Below are 16,516 nucleotides of genomic sequence, written 5' to 3'. Positions count from 1 at the left end.
ACCACAAATGTACTCTAATGATTGTTCCCTTCACCAACTACCATGTGTCCAACAGCCATTGGGCCTCATTACAACTCAGGCGTTAAGGGTTAACGCCGTCGTTAACCCTTAACGCCTGATTCCGATTTTAGCGGCTGCTTTTAGCAGCCGTTAAAATCCATGGCGCTAAACCGCCTTGGTGCTAATTACGCCACCGTAATTTACGGTGGCGTAATTAGCGCCTTCCCCACTCCCATTATGCCGTATGGGGCAAAAATGGGAATGGGGAAGGGTAAAATGGGAAATGGGGATTTACCGCCCCACTCACCTTGGAATGGGGCGGTAAATCCGCCATTCACCATGGTGTAAACATAGTTTACACCATGGTGGTAAAGTTGGCGTACATACCGCCTGGGTCGTAATGACCATCATTGTCTGGTCAATCTACTTCTTGGCCTTTTTGGTATTCCGGGGTGGCATCTCCGAGTGCCGTGCACTCCTCCGGGTCATCCGCACAGGGCTTGTGTGGGCTGAGGTTGAAGGTGTTGTAGCAGAGGACGTGTCAGAGGCAGGTTCCACGCCTGCTCCAAGGCTTGGCCGCAGCATATGGAGCAGGATGGACGTTAGCACTTGTGTTACTGCCCCCAGACAGTCCCTCATGACGATTGCAGATGCGTTAATGGCAGCAGTGTTTGCAGCGATGGCTGCTGTGGTCTCCCCAATGGCAGTAGCAATGGCCCTCCTCGTGTCCTCCCCATCGGCAATATACTGCCGCATGAGATCAAGCATTGACTCCTGTCGTGCCTCCACCCTTGACAGGCGAGCCTCAAAGGTGTCGGTGGTAGCTGGAGTGCTGGTGGCCGGGGTGGTGGTAGCTGGGGTGGTGGTAGCCGGGGTGGTGGTAGTCGGGGTGGTGGTAGCCGGGGTGGTGGATGGCGCTTGCGTGGGGCCCACATCCAGGGTGCTGTCCTCGGTAGTGGACACGACTGTGACACCCTCGGTGTCCACATTCGCATCCGCAACGTCCGCGGTGGTTGGTGGTGTAGGAACGGAAACCTCTCCCACTGTTTTGGGTGGCTGCTGCTGGTCTTGATGTGTGTGGCCCACACTGGCAGCAGGTGTTTTTTGCTGGGTATCAACCCGGTCTGGCACACTGCCTGTTGGTCTGGCCTGTTTCTGTGGCTGGGGGGTGGTGGTGGCGGTGGCCCTTGTCCCATGGCGTGATGTTGATGCCCTTGCGCCCCTCTCCTGACTGGCATCTTCCTCATCGGGACCTGGGGGTTAAAAGAGATGTAGGTCATCCGTGATGGTGTCACATGCCAGCTATATACTATTGCGCTGTGATATATTCATACATTCATGCATCCATTAATTACAGGGGTGTTGCAATTGGTGTTCTGAGGGGGCATGTAGGCTATAAATGCATGGCAGGTGGCATGCCATTGATATGGGGTCTGTGTGTTGGGTTATATGGGCACGGTTGTGTTATGTTGCCCGTGTGTTGGTATTGGGATTGGCATTCAGCATGCATTTGTGTGCGGCAGGGTGTGGCACGCATTCTTGACTGGATATGTTGATGTGGGTCTGGGACATGCATTGGCTTGCCTAGTCTCACTCCACGTCACTTGTGCTACGTCATGGGTTCCCCTATGGGGATGTGCAGGGTCACTCACCTCCTTCTGGGGATGATGCGGCGCCCATCTCCATCTCTCTGAATCCCTCTATTGACTCGTGATCAATGAATGAGCTGGCAGTCTCCTCCCAGGGCATCAGCTTTGCTGGTGAGTGTGGCCCCTTGCCTGTCGCCATGGCCGCCCTCCTGTTGACTGCCAGGATGTTCCTCACCCTCAAGCGGAGGTCGTCCCACCTCTTGCGGCAGTCCCGCACAGTACGTGGGGTGGTTCCCACGGCCGACACCCTCTGGGCAACCTCCTGCCAGATTTGCTTTTTCTTCATCTGGGCAGCATGCTTCATGTCATTTGACTTGATTATGTCTGCATGCTGGGACAGAGTGTCCGCCAGCATGCTGAGCTCAGCGTCAGAGAAACGCTGTTTCCGCTTCCGGGGGGTCATCTTCTGGGTAGCCTTTGACATCCTCAGGGTTTTCTGACGCAGCACGACACGAAAGGACTGGTGGTTAGGGAGGATGGCAATGGATTGTGTTTTTAAAGATGGCCGCCGGCCCATTTCCAATTCCTGCGCGATGACTTTATTTCCGGGTCCGGTTTTTCGAACCCGGTATTAGCATGGTTGTATTACCGGGCCGGTATTTAGGGGTTGCTCCTTGGCGGTGCTGGTATCGGCTGGTATCGGCGGGTCCCGTGATGCCGCTATCGAGGGGTTGGAGGGCCTTTAGCGGCATGCCTGTATTTCCATTACCGGCATGGGGGTTCGTGCGTGCTCACGCACTCATGATCACCCGCTATTAGCGGGTTCATATGAGCATGGTCCCGCATGCCGGTAGTGAACCCGTTTTTATCGGGCTACTCGTTGTGAGTCCCAATATGTAATAATAAATAAGAAGTGGAACCTATATATCTAACACATCAACCATCCATTTAAATACCATATGTACTAAAATGGAATATACCAAACAAAAAAAGATATGCTTCCAACATAATTACCTCACAGAAACTGCACAACTAGAGCAACAGCAAACCTACAGAACAGTAAGAACACAAGTTACCAGAAGCTAGTAAGTAAACTTCATTTTTCTTATATATTTCTAAACTTTCTGTATTAGGTACAGTAAAGTAATGTATATTTTTTTACACAGAAATGTCCAGTACTTTAGAATGGCTTAAGGAAAATTTCCCACATGAGGAAAAGTCTGAAGATAGTGATACTAATGGTAGACACTTCTCTATAAAACCAAATGAATAATCATTACTTTATGTGCACTTAACATATATATTTCTTTTTAACAGACCATACAAACATTGAAAATAATACATCAAAAGAGACATTAGAAAATACTCTGCAGCGTATGGAACAAAAAATGGACATACTCATGGAAAATGTCAATCTTTTGAAACATAAAAGAAACAATTAAATATCATTGTCCCACATGTACCTGTTCCCCCTCTCCATATCCCAGTCAACTATCCCCAAACCCTCGCCACCAAGAAAAACGTTATGATGAGACTTCCATCCCTTCATCTCCTCCTACCCATCCTCTCGAAACGCCCAATTCCCCTGTGTTTGTGTGAGTGTCTGCTTCCCCCTCTCTTTCATAAATTTTACATCTGTATATAATTAAAAAAATATATTATGTGTGTTTTAATTCAGTCCTTTGTGTCTTATTTTTTTTTTAAAAGGTAGTTAAGATGTCCGCAGACAGGACGGGTGTACTGTCCGCACGCAAGATGAAACTGTTCTAAGAACACACGCAGTGTCTGGAATGCCTGTAATTAACCAAAATGGGGGTGTCCGAAGGACACTATACCTGTCTGTAATGTCCGCAGGCAAGGTGAAACTGTTCTAAGAACACACACGGTGTCCGGGATGACTGTAATTAAACAAAATGGAGGTGTCCTAAGGTCACTATTTCTGTCTGTACTGTTCGTAGGCAAGGTGAAACTGTTCTAAGAACACACGCGGTGTCCGGGATGTCCGTAATGATCCAAAATGAAGGTGTCCTAAGGACACTATATCTGTCCGTACTGACTCTAGAACATCTACGCACATGCGCACCACACCCATAAGTCCTACGAACATCGCACCTGTCCGTAACTATCCGTCTCACTTGTGTCGCACTTTTAATTACTTTCAGGACCCGAACACTGTAGAACACCCACGGGCACGTGCACAGACGTGCACAGACGTTCCTGTCCATTTGGTGTCCTGCAGACACCTGTCCCCTTCACGGACGTGTTTGCGACATCATCATGTGACCGCACCCATGCTGAGCGTGTGTCCTGAATTACGGACAGTGTCCGGGTCCCCGAACATTTTTAAAGTACTTTTTCAGACAATCCAATGTATTTTATAGTAATAATTCACCATAGCACATGTCCCAGACAATGACCCTGACATTCTACATACCTTCTTGAGACTTTTTTGGGTGTTCAATCTGCCCGCAGACCGTGCGGGTGTCCACGAAGCACGCACCCGCACCCCTATAAAAGGCCTCACCCCAGAGCGCATCCTCATTGTGCTTCTGGCTATCTGACAGAGCATTGTCTACTTTGGCTGCTAATCTTCCAGATTTTGCTGCTCCTACTGCTTTCCATCAGACCTGATGGCATCAATGCTTGCTGCTCCAGCTGGTGCTACATCTGTCCCAGCACCAACCCCCTCCCCTCCACTGCCTCCCCAAGGGCCTGAAGAGGGGAACAGGCATGAGGATGTAGAGGAGGAGGATGAAGAGGATGACGAGGATGAGGTAGTGGAAGTCCCTACTACCAGCACTCGCCGTGAGTCTTGGGTGTGGTGGTTGTTTACCATTCATGGTGACGTACCAAAAGCACGTGTGAAAAAGGTCACCTGCAACCAGTGCAAAATGGTGCTGAGTTGTGGGAGGCCTGGTTCGTACAGCTTTGGTAGGACATCTATGAAGCGACACCTAAGGTCGTTCCACGGTGGGGCCATTTGAAAGGTTGTACCTTGTGATCAAAGTAGTAGGTTGAGTTCCTCTACCACATCCTCTGTTTCTGCTCCTGTCACCACAAGAGACACTCCTGTGGGACAGCGCATCCCTCCATCTGCCTCACAGGCCATCCATGATGCTGTTGACCCTTATCTTTCGAGGGTCACAGTTTTGTGTATGTACTGCAACGCAGTACTCTGCAGGGCGGAGAGTTTTCGGAGTGCTTTCGAGACTACGGCCAAGGAGCATGAGAAGGTCTGCCCACTACCTAAATAAGGCCCAAACTACATCTTCCTTTCTCCACCTGCCCTTTCTTATCCCCGTGGTTGGTGTCCCTTCCTTACCCTCCTTTCCCTTCCTCTCCTAGTGTTCATGTGTACAAAACCCATATAAAACAACAAAAATCCCAAAAAAAAGGCTCATTTCAGAGCCGCCTTTCACAGTCTAAAAATAGAAGTGGCAAATAAATTGAGCAGGACCCTGTGCATTTTTTAGAAGTCTGCGGACAGTTTGCGGACATCTAACATTTTGAGATGTGGGCCTATCAAAACCATTGCACTTTTCTCTGGGAGGAAGTGGTGGCTCTGAAAAGAGCCTTTTGGTGGTGTTTTTTTTGTATTTGAAAAACTTGAAATAGTCAACACCTACTGCAAAATGATGGCTGTTATTCTAAAAAAGGTCCAATTGCATTTTGTACATTTCTCAGAAAAATCTGATTACCAGGATAAGTAAGATGGAAGCCATCTCTGCAAAAAAAATACATGTGCTACAAAACATAATATTTTCATTGTGAAAAGAGGACATGCCAACATCTCTTAGAAAGGCACAAACAGCCTTATTGACATTGTACCTCGCTTTCTCCATTTGTGGACAAAATGAAGAAGAACACAGCCACATTTGTCTCTGCGCAATACGAGAAAAAATTACTTGGGAATTTGGAAACATGTCCATGACCTTCCCAAGTCCTTCTTTCATTGCAAATTGCAAAGAAATTCCAGACACATGTCCTAAACTGTTCCCTCCACAATTAATTATAATTATGTCTGGATGATGCTCTGTCTCCAAACTAGCACAGAGTGGTACCAGGTCCAGCCACTTCATTCCACGCACTCCATGCCAGTGCACTTCCACATGAGGGAATCCAAGATCTGCAGATACTCCACAGTGTTCTGCATTCACCTCCAACCAATGTATCCATGAGTCTCCCAAAATCCAGATAATCTGTCTTCTGAAACACACAGCCATAGCTAACTGTTCTTCTTTCAGGAAAAAGACTTTCTGACAAACTCTCTCCTTACACAACACACCCAGTAAACTTTACTGACCAATCCCTTGCTCTGCTCATTCTCATTTGCATGCCTCTCAACCCCTAGATCCCCGTATGTAATACGCAATGTCTCATTATTACAGAAAAACATACCAGCTCTAAGCATGAAAGCACACATGCCTCGGTTGATTGCACACCTAGAAGTATTTTGCTGAGGACAGGACAAAAACCAGAATTATTGTCTCATATTGCCCTAGGTAGTAATCCAGAAAAAATTACTTTGGCATTTGGAAGGATGTTCATTACTGCTTGAACCAAGCTTTCCAAATCTGCCAACAAAGTAGGGGCACTGACATAGCCCAAATGGAAAGCACCATAGTGCAAAACTACCACATGGGGACTGTTCATCCTGCCCATATCTTCACAAACGTGTACAATTCCCTGTACATTGCAATCAGGCACAGTGTTCCACACCACCTCCACTCCTTTAACATCAAAATTGTTTGCCACATGCCTGCATTGAGCATACTGCTGTAAACCATGCACAAACATATCTCCAAGCACCAACACCCTGACTTTCTCCACCTCTGCCATCTTCACTACACACAGCCTCTTTCAACACAAATCCACAACCTCAACATCTGATTAGCTGATCCCTACAGTCCCCTTTCCAGGCTGCATTTGCTGGAAAACTCCAGATGTGGCACGCCCTGTCTGCCGACAGCCGCGGTGTCCGCGGACCGTGTAACTTTACACAGCCCTTCTACCCTTTCCACTTCACTCAATCTGCCATTCCCTCATTGGATACAGCTAGGCAGTCACATAATCAACCTGTACCACTTACATGGCATCAACTTGCGTTTGATCGTGTTGAAAGAACTACGCTGTAGAATAAATTATTGGGCCTCATTACAAGTTTGCCGGTCCAGAAACAAACCTTGCTTACAGATCGGCAAACTCTGAGTCTGCCTGCCATGCGAAATGTCTGACCCTGCACGGTGCAGCAACCATGGTAGGCAGACCGGTCACAGAAGCACTGGCACTGTTAGCAACAGTGACAGTGCCTCCGTGTCCCCACTCCCATAGTGTCTAATGGGACTCTATGGGAATGAGAACTTACATTTTACCGCCGCCTGACATCCCTGGCTGCCCGAATTGTAATCTCCTGGTGGCACTGCAAATACTTTAGAAGTCCAGCTGCAACCCGCCGGTAGCACCACCGGGCAGGATTACCATCGGACTCGTAATGAGGCCCAAATTGTCTTGGAAGGTGTCCCGAAACTAGTACAGTTGATGGCGTTGCTGCATCATGACACAACTTTAAAAGTTAGGCTGTGCAGGGAGGGTGCCCTTTCAAAGCCTGTTGCAACATTTGTGGGACTAAAACAAGGCTGTGTCTTGCCCAGTACTATTTAACTCCTACATCAGTGACATTGGTCAACTGTGGTTAAACAGCAACACCTTCCCAGTGAAATTGGGTCACCTTAAATTGAACTAGCTTCCTTTTGCAGATGACCTTGTCTTTTTTGGCAAAACTGCTATCTCCAAAGAAAGCTTGGCCTGTTCTTTCACAATGCCTGTTGTAACAACTTATTGGTCAATGGTAACATGTCCAAAATAATAATTTTTACAACTAAAACCAAACCCAAGACCATGCTTTTGGAAATTGGTAAGAACCGGCTGGTAAGGGTGTCTTCCCTGCGTTATTTGGGAAATAACCTCTAAAACAGTAATTCTCTTGCCACCTGGCAGGGTAGCCTGCAAGTTAAGGTATGCCCTCTTATTGCTCAACTTAAACATCTACATGGACAGTTATGTACATTTTCTATTGTGCCCTTCATAAAATTCTATTTTGCAAAGGTTGAACGAATATTACTTTACGGGCTTGAAATGATGCCAAAACTGTCAACTTCCTCATGGTCTTCACTTAATGCAGAGAAGTCCCCCTCTTCCTCACCTGATTCTTCTGACAAGAATAGATGCTTCTTGCCCTTCTTTCTCCAAACAGTCTGCTTTTTCCAGAAGAGATACGGCCTCCCTCAGGTAGAAGCCACTATGCCGCCTTAACATATCAGGCAGGCAAAGGGCCCTTCCCGAGGATGCCTAGAAGAGGGAAAACCGCGGCAGAAAAAACCTCTTAAGTAACTTGTATCTTGAATGACGTCCTTGAATGAGTTGGTTAAAGTAGGTGAAATGCCAGGTAAGTTCACTCAAGCTTGATATTGAAAAGACTGGACAATCCGTGAAAAGGCAGTATTAGTCAGGTTGCAAGTGGTGGATAACAGCAGAGTTCCCACGTTTCGATGCCACAGACAGCACGGAAATGCCGGAGCGGAGGCATTCCCGAAAGATATCAGAAAAGAGAAGACGGAGCTGAAGAAGGAGCAAGCTAAGCAAAGAGGCACACGAAAGTTAGAAGAAAGGGAAAAGACCAGGAGGGGAAAGAAAGCACAGAATGAGGCGAGGGGCTCGAGAGAAAGGCAGAACGAAGAACGCCACCAAGTGAGGAAAATGAAACCAGCCCAGAGATGCAGGGCGAGACCCACGAGCAGGGGTTGACCGGTTCCAAGAAAGGAAAACAATAAAGAAGGATTGAAAGGCAGAGAATAGAGGAGCTGGGGAAGGCAAAAAGTCAAGAGTCGAGAGTAGCGCAACTAAGCGACGGACCGGGAAGCAAAGAGGTGTGGAATGGGTTGCAATGCACAGAGGGAAATAGATGAGTGGTTAAAAAGGGGAGGGGTGGCCATGACAGCAACAGACTAGAGCATTAAGTAGAGCAACGTGGGTAACGTGAAGTGCCTGTTTAATGACGGCAGAACCTCCATGTGTTCCATAAGCGCCAGTATGGCAGGCGCGTGACACATGACCACAGTGGATTTTGGCCCACATTTGAACATTATATGGGCCAAATATGCAAGGAGACTTTCGGTCTCTCTAAATCCGTTCCTAGTGTACAGAAGGTAGCCCCACCCCCTCAAACTGACTTTATAGGAGATAGACCCCACCCCCTTCAAGCCAAATGCAGATAACTTGTCGGGTTGATCAATGACTCTAATACTGCAAAAATCAGAAATGTAGTACCTTTCAGAAAATCGCTTGAAGGGCGATCTATTTTGTGGGGCCAGAATGCCTTGCAGAGTAGAGAATATGTCGAGTAGTACATGCTTATTACAATTACTAAAAATCTAAATTCAATTCTGAGCAGGGACTGAGCTATAAGTAAGATTAGGGTGGTCCACCATTTTGTGACAAACAGGCATAGTCAGGCAATTTCTAAGATGGTGGGCTTTTGCAAAATCATGCTGAAATAATTACCTCACGACAGTTCATTGAGAGTTCAGTATGAGAGAACAGACTGTCTGGACTTCTAAGCTATAATCTTGACAGTGACAGGACAGGGATCCATGTAGTGTTCAAGGGAATATAGCAAAAGTAAAGACATCTGGTCAAACTAGCAACAGTAACTGAGTTCACCAAGAGGACACACACCTGCCGCCCATATTTGGGCTCCTGTAACAGGGAGACATGATGCTGCTTGCTAGAAATATCTCAGGTTTGATGTCAGAAATGTTCTCTCTTGATACTTCAAATGCTTCATTGAAAAGGTCAAGTGTATCACACACAATTTTAATTAGTTGCATGCGTAGGTATGAGATGGGAACTCGGTGAGTGACAGTTCAGTCAACCAACCCTAGAAGGGAACGGGGCTTGTCTTTGAGTGCCTAAACCTATGAGAGTGTACCTCATCATGAAATAGGGAGCTGAGCCAACTGAAAACCATATTTAAGAGGGCAAAATTCAGAGCTTGGTTGATATTTGCTGGAGTCCTGATGGGTGTTGACTAGTGTATTCTGCCTTGCTGTACCACAAGAATAACGATGCCTTTGATAATTCAGCCTGAGTCTTTTGCCTGCTTCCATACTTGGACTTCAGAATAACTTTCCTGATCCAGAGACGCCAAGACCCTGGGGAGAGCATTGGGCCCTCCTGCACACGAACATGATCTTAAAACATCAGTTGGGGCTAGCCTCACTTCACAAAAGGTACTTGTGGAGACAATTGGTTAGTTATGCAAAGAAACTCTGTCACTCACCTAATTATCTATATAACGACCTAAGAACAATGTTGTTTGAGAAGTCTGTAAATTCAATACACACATTTAAATGTCAAATGTCAAGCCTTCTATTAAATATTGGTTCCTCTGACCCGCAAACACCAAACTTAAACTGTTTAGGCTGGACTGGTCTGATACCATTAAGCAATTGGGCACTTACAAAATGTACACAGAATATTTACACTTCCCCAGCCAAAGAGGCACTAAGATAACTTATTGTTATTTCCTTGAAATAAGGCTCAAACTATGTATCTCGATTTCACCTGAACCAGCTGTCTACCCTTGATCGTACGGGTCATTGGAAAGCCCCTCATGATCAAGTGCGAACCTGTCGGCTTTGTTGCAATTCTAGGTCACGGGAGACATTAAGACACATGGTAACTACATGTATTGCTTTGTGTAACACCATAAACTTTCACTTCAAAGATAGTACCCTGTTGGATACGAACATCTCAGGGGATATGTTCTGGGCTCATCTCATGTGGGGCAAAAATGTCTCTTTAATACTTGCCCTGTATAGGTTACTTTTGGACATCTTTGAAATCTTAGGGTAGTAGCATACAGGGATGTTCTTCTTCTATGAACTTCTATATTTGTATCTGTTTAGGTGTTATTTATCTATTCAAGATTATATATTACATTTTAGTTTTTGTTTTAGGTTGCTTTAATTTGCTAAATCACATTGATTGATTTTTGGTTTTGTAATTATTATTGTGAAAGGTTTTTAACCATAACACAATAAAAAAAATACTATTTACATTTTGGGAACCCACCTGAATATGGCAATACTGCCGGCAGATTGGTAATGGATTCAAATTACTCTGATGCGGTCTCTCCATTTTCCTCCTTAATTAAGAAGCAGGAATGCCTTGAGGTGAATCCTAAGCTTGCCGAGCATAAGGATCCAAGCTACACCTCAATGATAAGGTCGAATTAGGCTGAAATATGTCTTGGATTGTTTATGGTTTCATGCAGAAGGAATGTGACCTAGAAATTCAGGCTGGACTGCCCCTTTTGGGGTGGGGCCAGGCCTAGTTTGTACATTGTCTTTCAACCTCTCCAATGGCATGGCCGGCTGAAAAAATATGTTTTGGAGGGTTGCCCACAACTTTGACAGTGCTTTCTGATTTATTCAGAAATGTCCAGTCATCATTCTTTTGTATTGCATGAGTCACCCTGAGTAGGAAAGGTATGCCCAAATAGGAAACTGCTGTCACATTCTGCTTCAGTCTACAAAGCCTGACTTTACCTTTCGCTGGTGCCAACAATTTGAATGGACTGAGCAGGTGATCTCTTGGGAGTCTTTGACTGCAGGTAGCATAAAGATGGCCCAGTTAGTACTGTTTGCAAAGGGTGCCAGGTGTGGGTGAAAATACCTTTATGATTGGTTGCTAGGTTTCCAAACCAAGTCACTATATTTTTCCATAGAGTGAAGGTTTTGAGTCTGTCCTGTAAATGTACTCCTGTGCACAGTACATTAACTAGCTCACTGTTAGTACATTCCACATGGTTTTCCTACTGTTGCATGGCTATTCACTCAGTATAATTCTGGTAGCAGGTTTTTCTATGTCTTTCCATCTTTTTAAAGGATTATTTGTGGGTTCGGGGATAGCCCCATCACACCTTTGTGTGAAGCGACATTGGTGTGTTAACTTTGCTTTGAAAACAAGGTATGCTATTTGTTAAGAGAATTTGGTGATGTCTAAGTTCGGAGTTAGTAAAGCGGTGCAGCAGTGTGCATTAAAACTTAAACTGGATGATATTTTGTGCTTGACTGCTTTAACGAGTGGAGATGAATGGGATCCAAGTTTTCTTTTTTTGACTACATTTAATCATTTTGGCATGAGTAGCAGCAAAGGAAAGCATGTGTGATAGTTTAGTGTTACATCCTTGTTTGTGACGCGAGGAACAATTGTGATTGCAGATGATTCTATCTGATTTTAGCCCACAGAGATGTAGCTACTCCAGATCATGAATCCATTGTAAGTGAGGTTTGAACTACGATTATTTTTATGAAACGGCTCACCATATGTTCACTGACATCGAACATTAGGCTTGTAGCGCCTACCTTTTTAACTGTACTGACCAGGGTAACAATACTTTTTGCTGTAAATTTATGACATACATACCATCAATAGATGTCTGGTTTATACATTGTTTTATGCCCCCTCAGGTCATGAATGGGAGAGCGGAATAATACCGCCTTTGCTCTATCCACCGAGTCCAAATATTAACTTGGGTAAGTGACAGAGCTGCGTTACCCTACATCGAACCAATAATATTTTTGGTGTAAATTTAGAAGTAGTCAGAGCACCACCAGTAAATTGTTGTGCTTGTTCATTTTTCCCCTCTCTTTCCTCTGCAGAGATCCACAGCAAGAAGAGCGATCTTCTATTAAGCGTTGTATTAACAGGATACAGTCATCCTTGTAACACAGCTACCCGATTTTTTAACAACCCCTGAAGAATTTCCCTCAAATGTATTGAATTTACTGCCTTGTATGGGAAAGAATGTTACGCTCACCTGGTCTTTGCGGAGGCATTGGGGCACGGTTGCAGCCCTCCATGAACTTGAATCACCCCCTTCACACCTCTCCCTCAGTAGAAAAGCTGTGAATGGTGGTACGTGGTGATACTTATCCTATGAATTATGGAAGATAAACTCTCCGTCCTGCTACTTCTGGCAGGGGTGTGTCAAATGGGATCTAGTTCCTTCACTGATCCCTAATAAGGATTAGTCCAGTCCAACTGCGACTATGCTTCTCTTTATGAGTGATGTCATATTTGATGTCCTGGTTGTTAGTATTAGCAATGCACGGTGGTGGCGCGAGTTATGATTGCTTAGCTTACCATAACTAGCGAATTTCAGGGGTTTTTCGGTTTTACTTTGAACCATAATGTCCCTTTAACAAAGATTTTTTTACTGAATTTCATAGCTTATTATTCACGTAACTTGACCATAACCTCCCTTTATCAAATTTTATTTTACTGAACATACATATTCATAGTGTAAATTTGATAGATGTTTACTAGGATTCCCTTACTTTATATACATGTAACATAGAACATACTGAACCCCCAGCTACTGATTTTGATATCCCCGGACTGTGCGTATGTCCGCGGACAACATCAACACTACCCAAAAACTCAGGGAGTATCTTAAATTGTTCTATCATGCCATATGAACACTGCACAAGTTCAAAAGGCAGCACACAAACACATTATGGGCCTCATTACGAGATAACCGGTAAGTGAAAAACGATGCCGGTAATGGATTACCGGCATCACTTACCGCACCGGTGTATTCCGACCCGCAAACCCAGTATTAGAGGCACCCTAAAAAGCAGTGCCGCTAATAGCGGCATGGCCACGTACACGCGCCCCTTTGGGGAGCAAATACCGGCATGCCAGTAATAGGAGGACATCCCAACCCACGCGGACATGCAAAACCGGCATCGCGAAGCCGGTAATCACAGGCTGCATGATGCCGGCCATACAGGCCTCGCGGACCACCCGCAAACAGCAATCAGGAAACAAGCCAACTTCCACAGGTGCACACAATCCCCACAGGTGGAGTCAATGGAGCCTGGGCCTGTATAAAATGAGCACACCACACCCCTTCCTACACCAAAATGCTACAACTAGCTGTTGCAATCACGGCTCTGCAGGACATGCCCATACTGCTACAACTACAGCAACAACAACAACTATAGCAGCAACAACAACAACTATAGCAGCAACAACAGGCAGCACAGAGGAGATGCAGGAGGGTGAGACAGGCCCAGCAATTACCACCAGCGTAGCCAGCAGTGCCTCGTAGGCAACCACCAATCCCTCGCACCAGACTCAGCCCTTTTAACCTAACCCCTGAGCAGATCTACACCCTGTACTTGTTGGACCGTGACACCATCACCACCATAGTGGACATGATACAGAACATTGCCAGCCTCATTGAAATACGCACTGCCACCCCCCCGCTACTAAAGGTGGTGTCTGTGATCCACTTCCTGGCCACAGGCACCTACCAACACACAGTGGGCCAGCTGCATGGCATTTCACAGCCACTATTTTCATGCATATTGAACCAAGTGCTGGATGCCCTGCTGAAGCACGCAAGCACCCACATATCCCTACCACGGACTGCCCAGGAGATAGCCGACACCAAAGTAGTCTCCCATGCACTGGCAGGCATGCACAATTGTGTTGGTTGCCTCGACTGCACCCATGTGGAATTGGTAGTCCCCCATGCCATAGAGGCAGTGTACCGCAATCGCAAGCAATACCATTCCATCAATGTGCAAATGGTATGTGACTACAGCAAGATCATCACACATTGCTGCGCCCGATTTCCCGGATCAACACATGATGCCATGGTACTGCGCAACTCCATGCAACCCTGTCACATGGAGCGACATGCTGGACCACGTGCCTGGCTGTTTGGTGAGTTGCACAACTGTCCCATGGCAGTGCTTTGGGGTACTGATGTGTAGGGATGAATAAGGGGGCGCATACTCCCCCTGGGTGGGAAAGGGGGGGCATACTACACCTGGGTGGGAAGGGGGGTTTGGGCATACTCCACCTGGGTGGGAAAGGGGGGCATACTCCACCTGGGTGGCAATTGCCGGTGATTGGAGAATGCATTCAGAGCTAAACACTCCTGACATGAACCGGCCAAATGGAACATGACACATCACTGGGCCACATTTCACAAATTATGCATATCGATGACAACAAGTAAGAGGCATAACCAGGCCACCATGGTGATGGCAAGCAATGCATGAATGAACAGGATGGCAACTGTGGCAATGTGGTCAGTGTGACCATGCACAGTGAAGAATGAACAGCATGAATTGGAGGCTAAACATTGTTGCACTATCACAGCACATCTGCCTCAGCATGCATGATTACACCCTTCATCATCTATTGAACGCCATCCAGACTACCACACCTCATGACAGTATAGATTGCATCTAGGTGACATATTTGCATGCGTACAGGGACATGTGCATGCCCACACCAAATAGCTGCCGCCATGACTGTGCTCCCTGAAGGTGGCAGTTCAGAGTAACACACACCTATTTCTATCTGCTTGCAGGTGATGGAGGATATCCCTTGAGGCCATGGCTACTTACCCCTGTGTGGACCCGCAGAACAGCCATGAAGAGGAGTACAATCGTGTGCACACCCGTACCCGTGTTGTGATTGAGGAGACCTTTGGCCTGTTGAAGGCGCGGTTCCGCTGCCTCAGCAGGTCTGGTGGGGCACTCCTATATAGGCCTGAGAAGGTGGCGAAGATCACCATGGCCTGTGTCATGCTGCACAACATGTATGTCCGGAGAAATGTACCACTGCCACCTGACATTGACATGCATGGCCCGGGTGGGGATGATGAGGATGGAGACGGAGGTGAAGTAGCCCCTCTACGAGTACGTGATGTACGGGATGGCCATGCTGTACGCCAAGCAGTAATTCAAAAATACTTCTGAAACACAGGGACTATGATAGACATGTGTCAGTGACACACTGGCTCCATGTGGACATGCACACTTGTATTGTTGGGAGTTGGCCACTGAACACCATCACACATTAAATGTACATGCACAAAATGAAGAATGTCCAGCCATTGAATTTTTGGCACACAACGGGTGTATTTTTCAAGCAAGCAACAATGTGAACACCCCCCCAACCCCAGTGAACCCCCTAACCCACCCTACAAACCCCAAATGTCCCCGGTGAACTCCCTAACCCACCCTACAAGCCCCAAATGTCCCCAGTGAACTCCCTAACCCACCCTACAAACCCCAAATATCCCCAAATGTACTCTAATGAGTGTTCCCTTTACCAACCACCATGTGTCCAACAGCCATTTTCTGGCCAATCTACTTCTTGGCCTTTTTGGTATCCGGGGGTGGCATCTCCGATTGCCGTGCACTCCTCCGGGTCATCCGCACAGGGCTTGTGTGGGCTGAGGTTGAAGGTGTTGTAGCAGAGGACGTGTCAGAGGCAGGTTCCACGCCTGCTCCAAGGCGTGGCCGCTGCATATGGAGCAGGATTGACGTTAGCACTTGCGTTACTGCCCCCAGACAGTCCCTCATGACGATTGCAGATGCGTTAATGGCAGCAGTGTTTGCAGCGATGGCTGCTGTGGTCTCCCCAATGACAGTAGCAATGGGCCTCCTCGTGTCCTCCCCATCAGCAATATACTGCCGCATGAGATCAAGCATTGACTCCTGTCGTGCCTCCACCCTCGACAGGCGAGCCTCAAAGGTGTCAGTGGTTGCTGGAGTGCTGGTGGCTGGGGTGGTGGTAGCCGGGGTGGTGGTAGCCAGGGTGGTGGTAGTCGGGGTGGTGGTAGCCGGGGTGGTGGTAGCCGGGGTGGTGGATGGCACTTGCGTGGGGCCCACATCCAGGGTGCTGTCCTCCTCCGTAGTGGACACGACTGTGACACCCTCGGTGTCCACATTCGCATCCGTAAAATCCGTGGTGGTTGGTGGTGCAGGAATGGAAACCCCTCCCACTGTTGTGGGTGGCTGCTGCTGGTCTTGATGTGTGTGGCCCACACTGGCAGC

The sequence above is a fragment of the Ambystoma mexicanum genome, chromosome 5q (genome assembly GCF_040938575.1).
Source record: "Ambystoma mexicanum isolate Mex_15411 chromosome 5q, UKY_AmexF1_1, whole genome shotgun sequence".
Lineage (NCBI taxonomy): Eukaryota > Metazoa > Chordata > Amphibia > Caudata > Ambystomatidae > Ambystoma > Ambystoma mexicanum.
Note: the sequence above shows the minus strand (reverse complement) of the source record.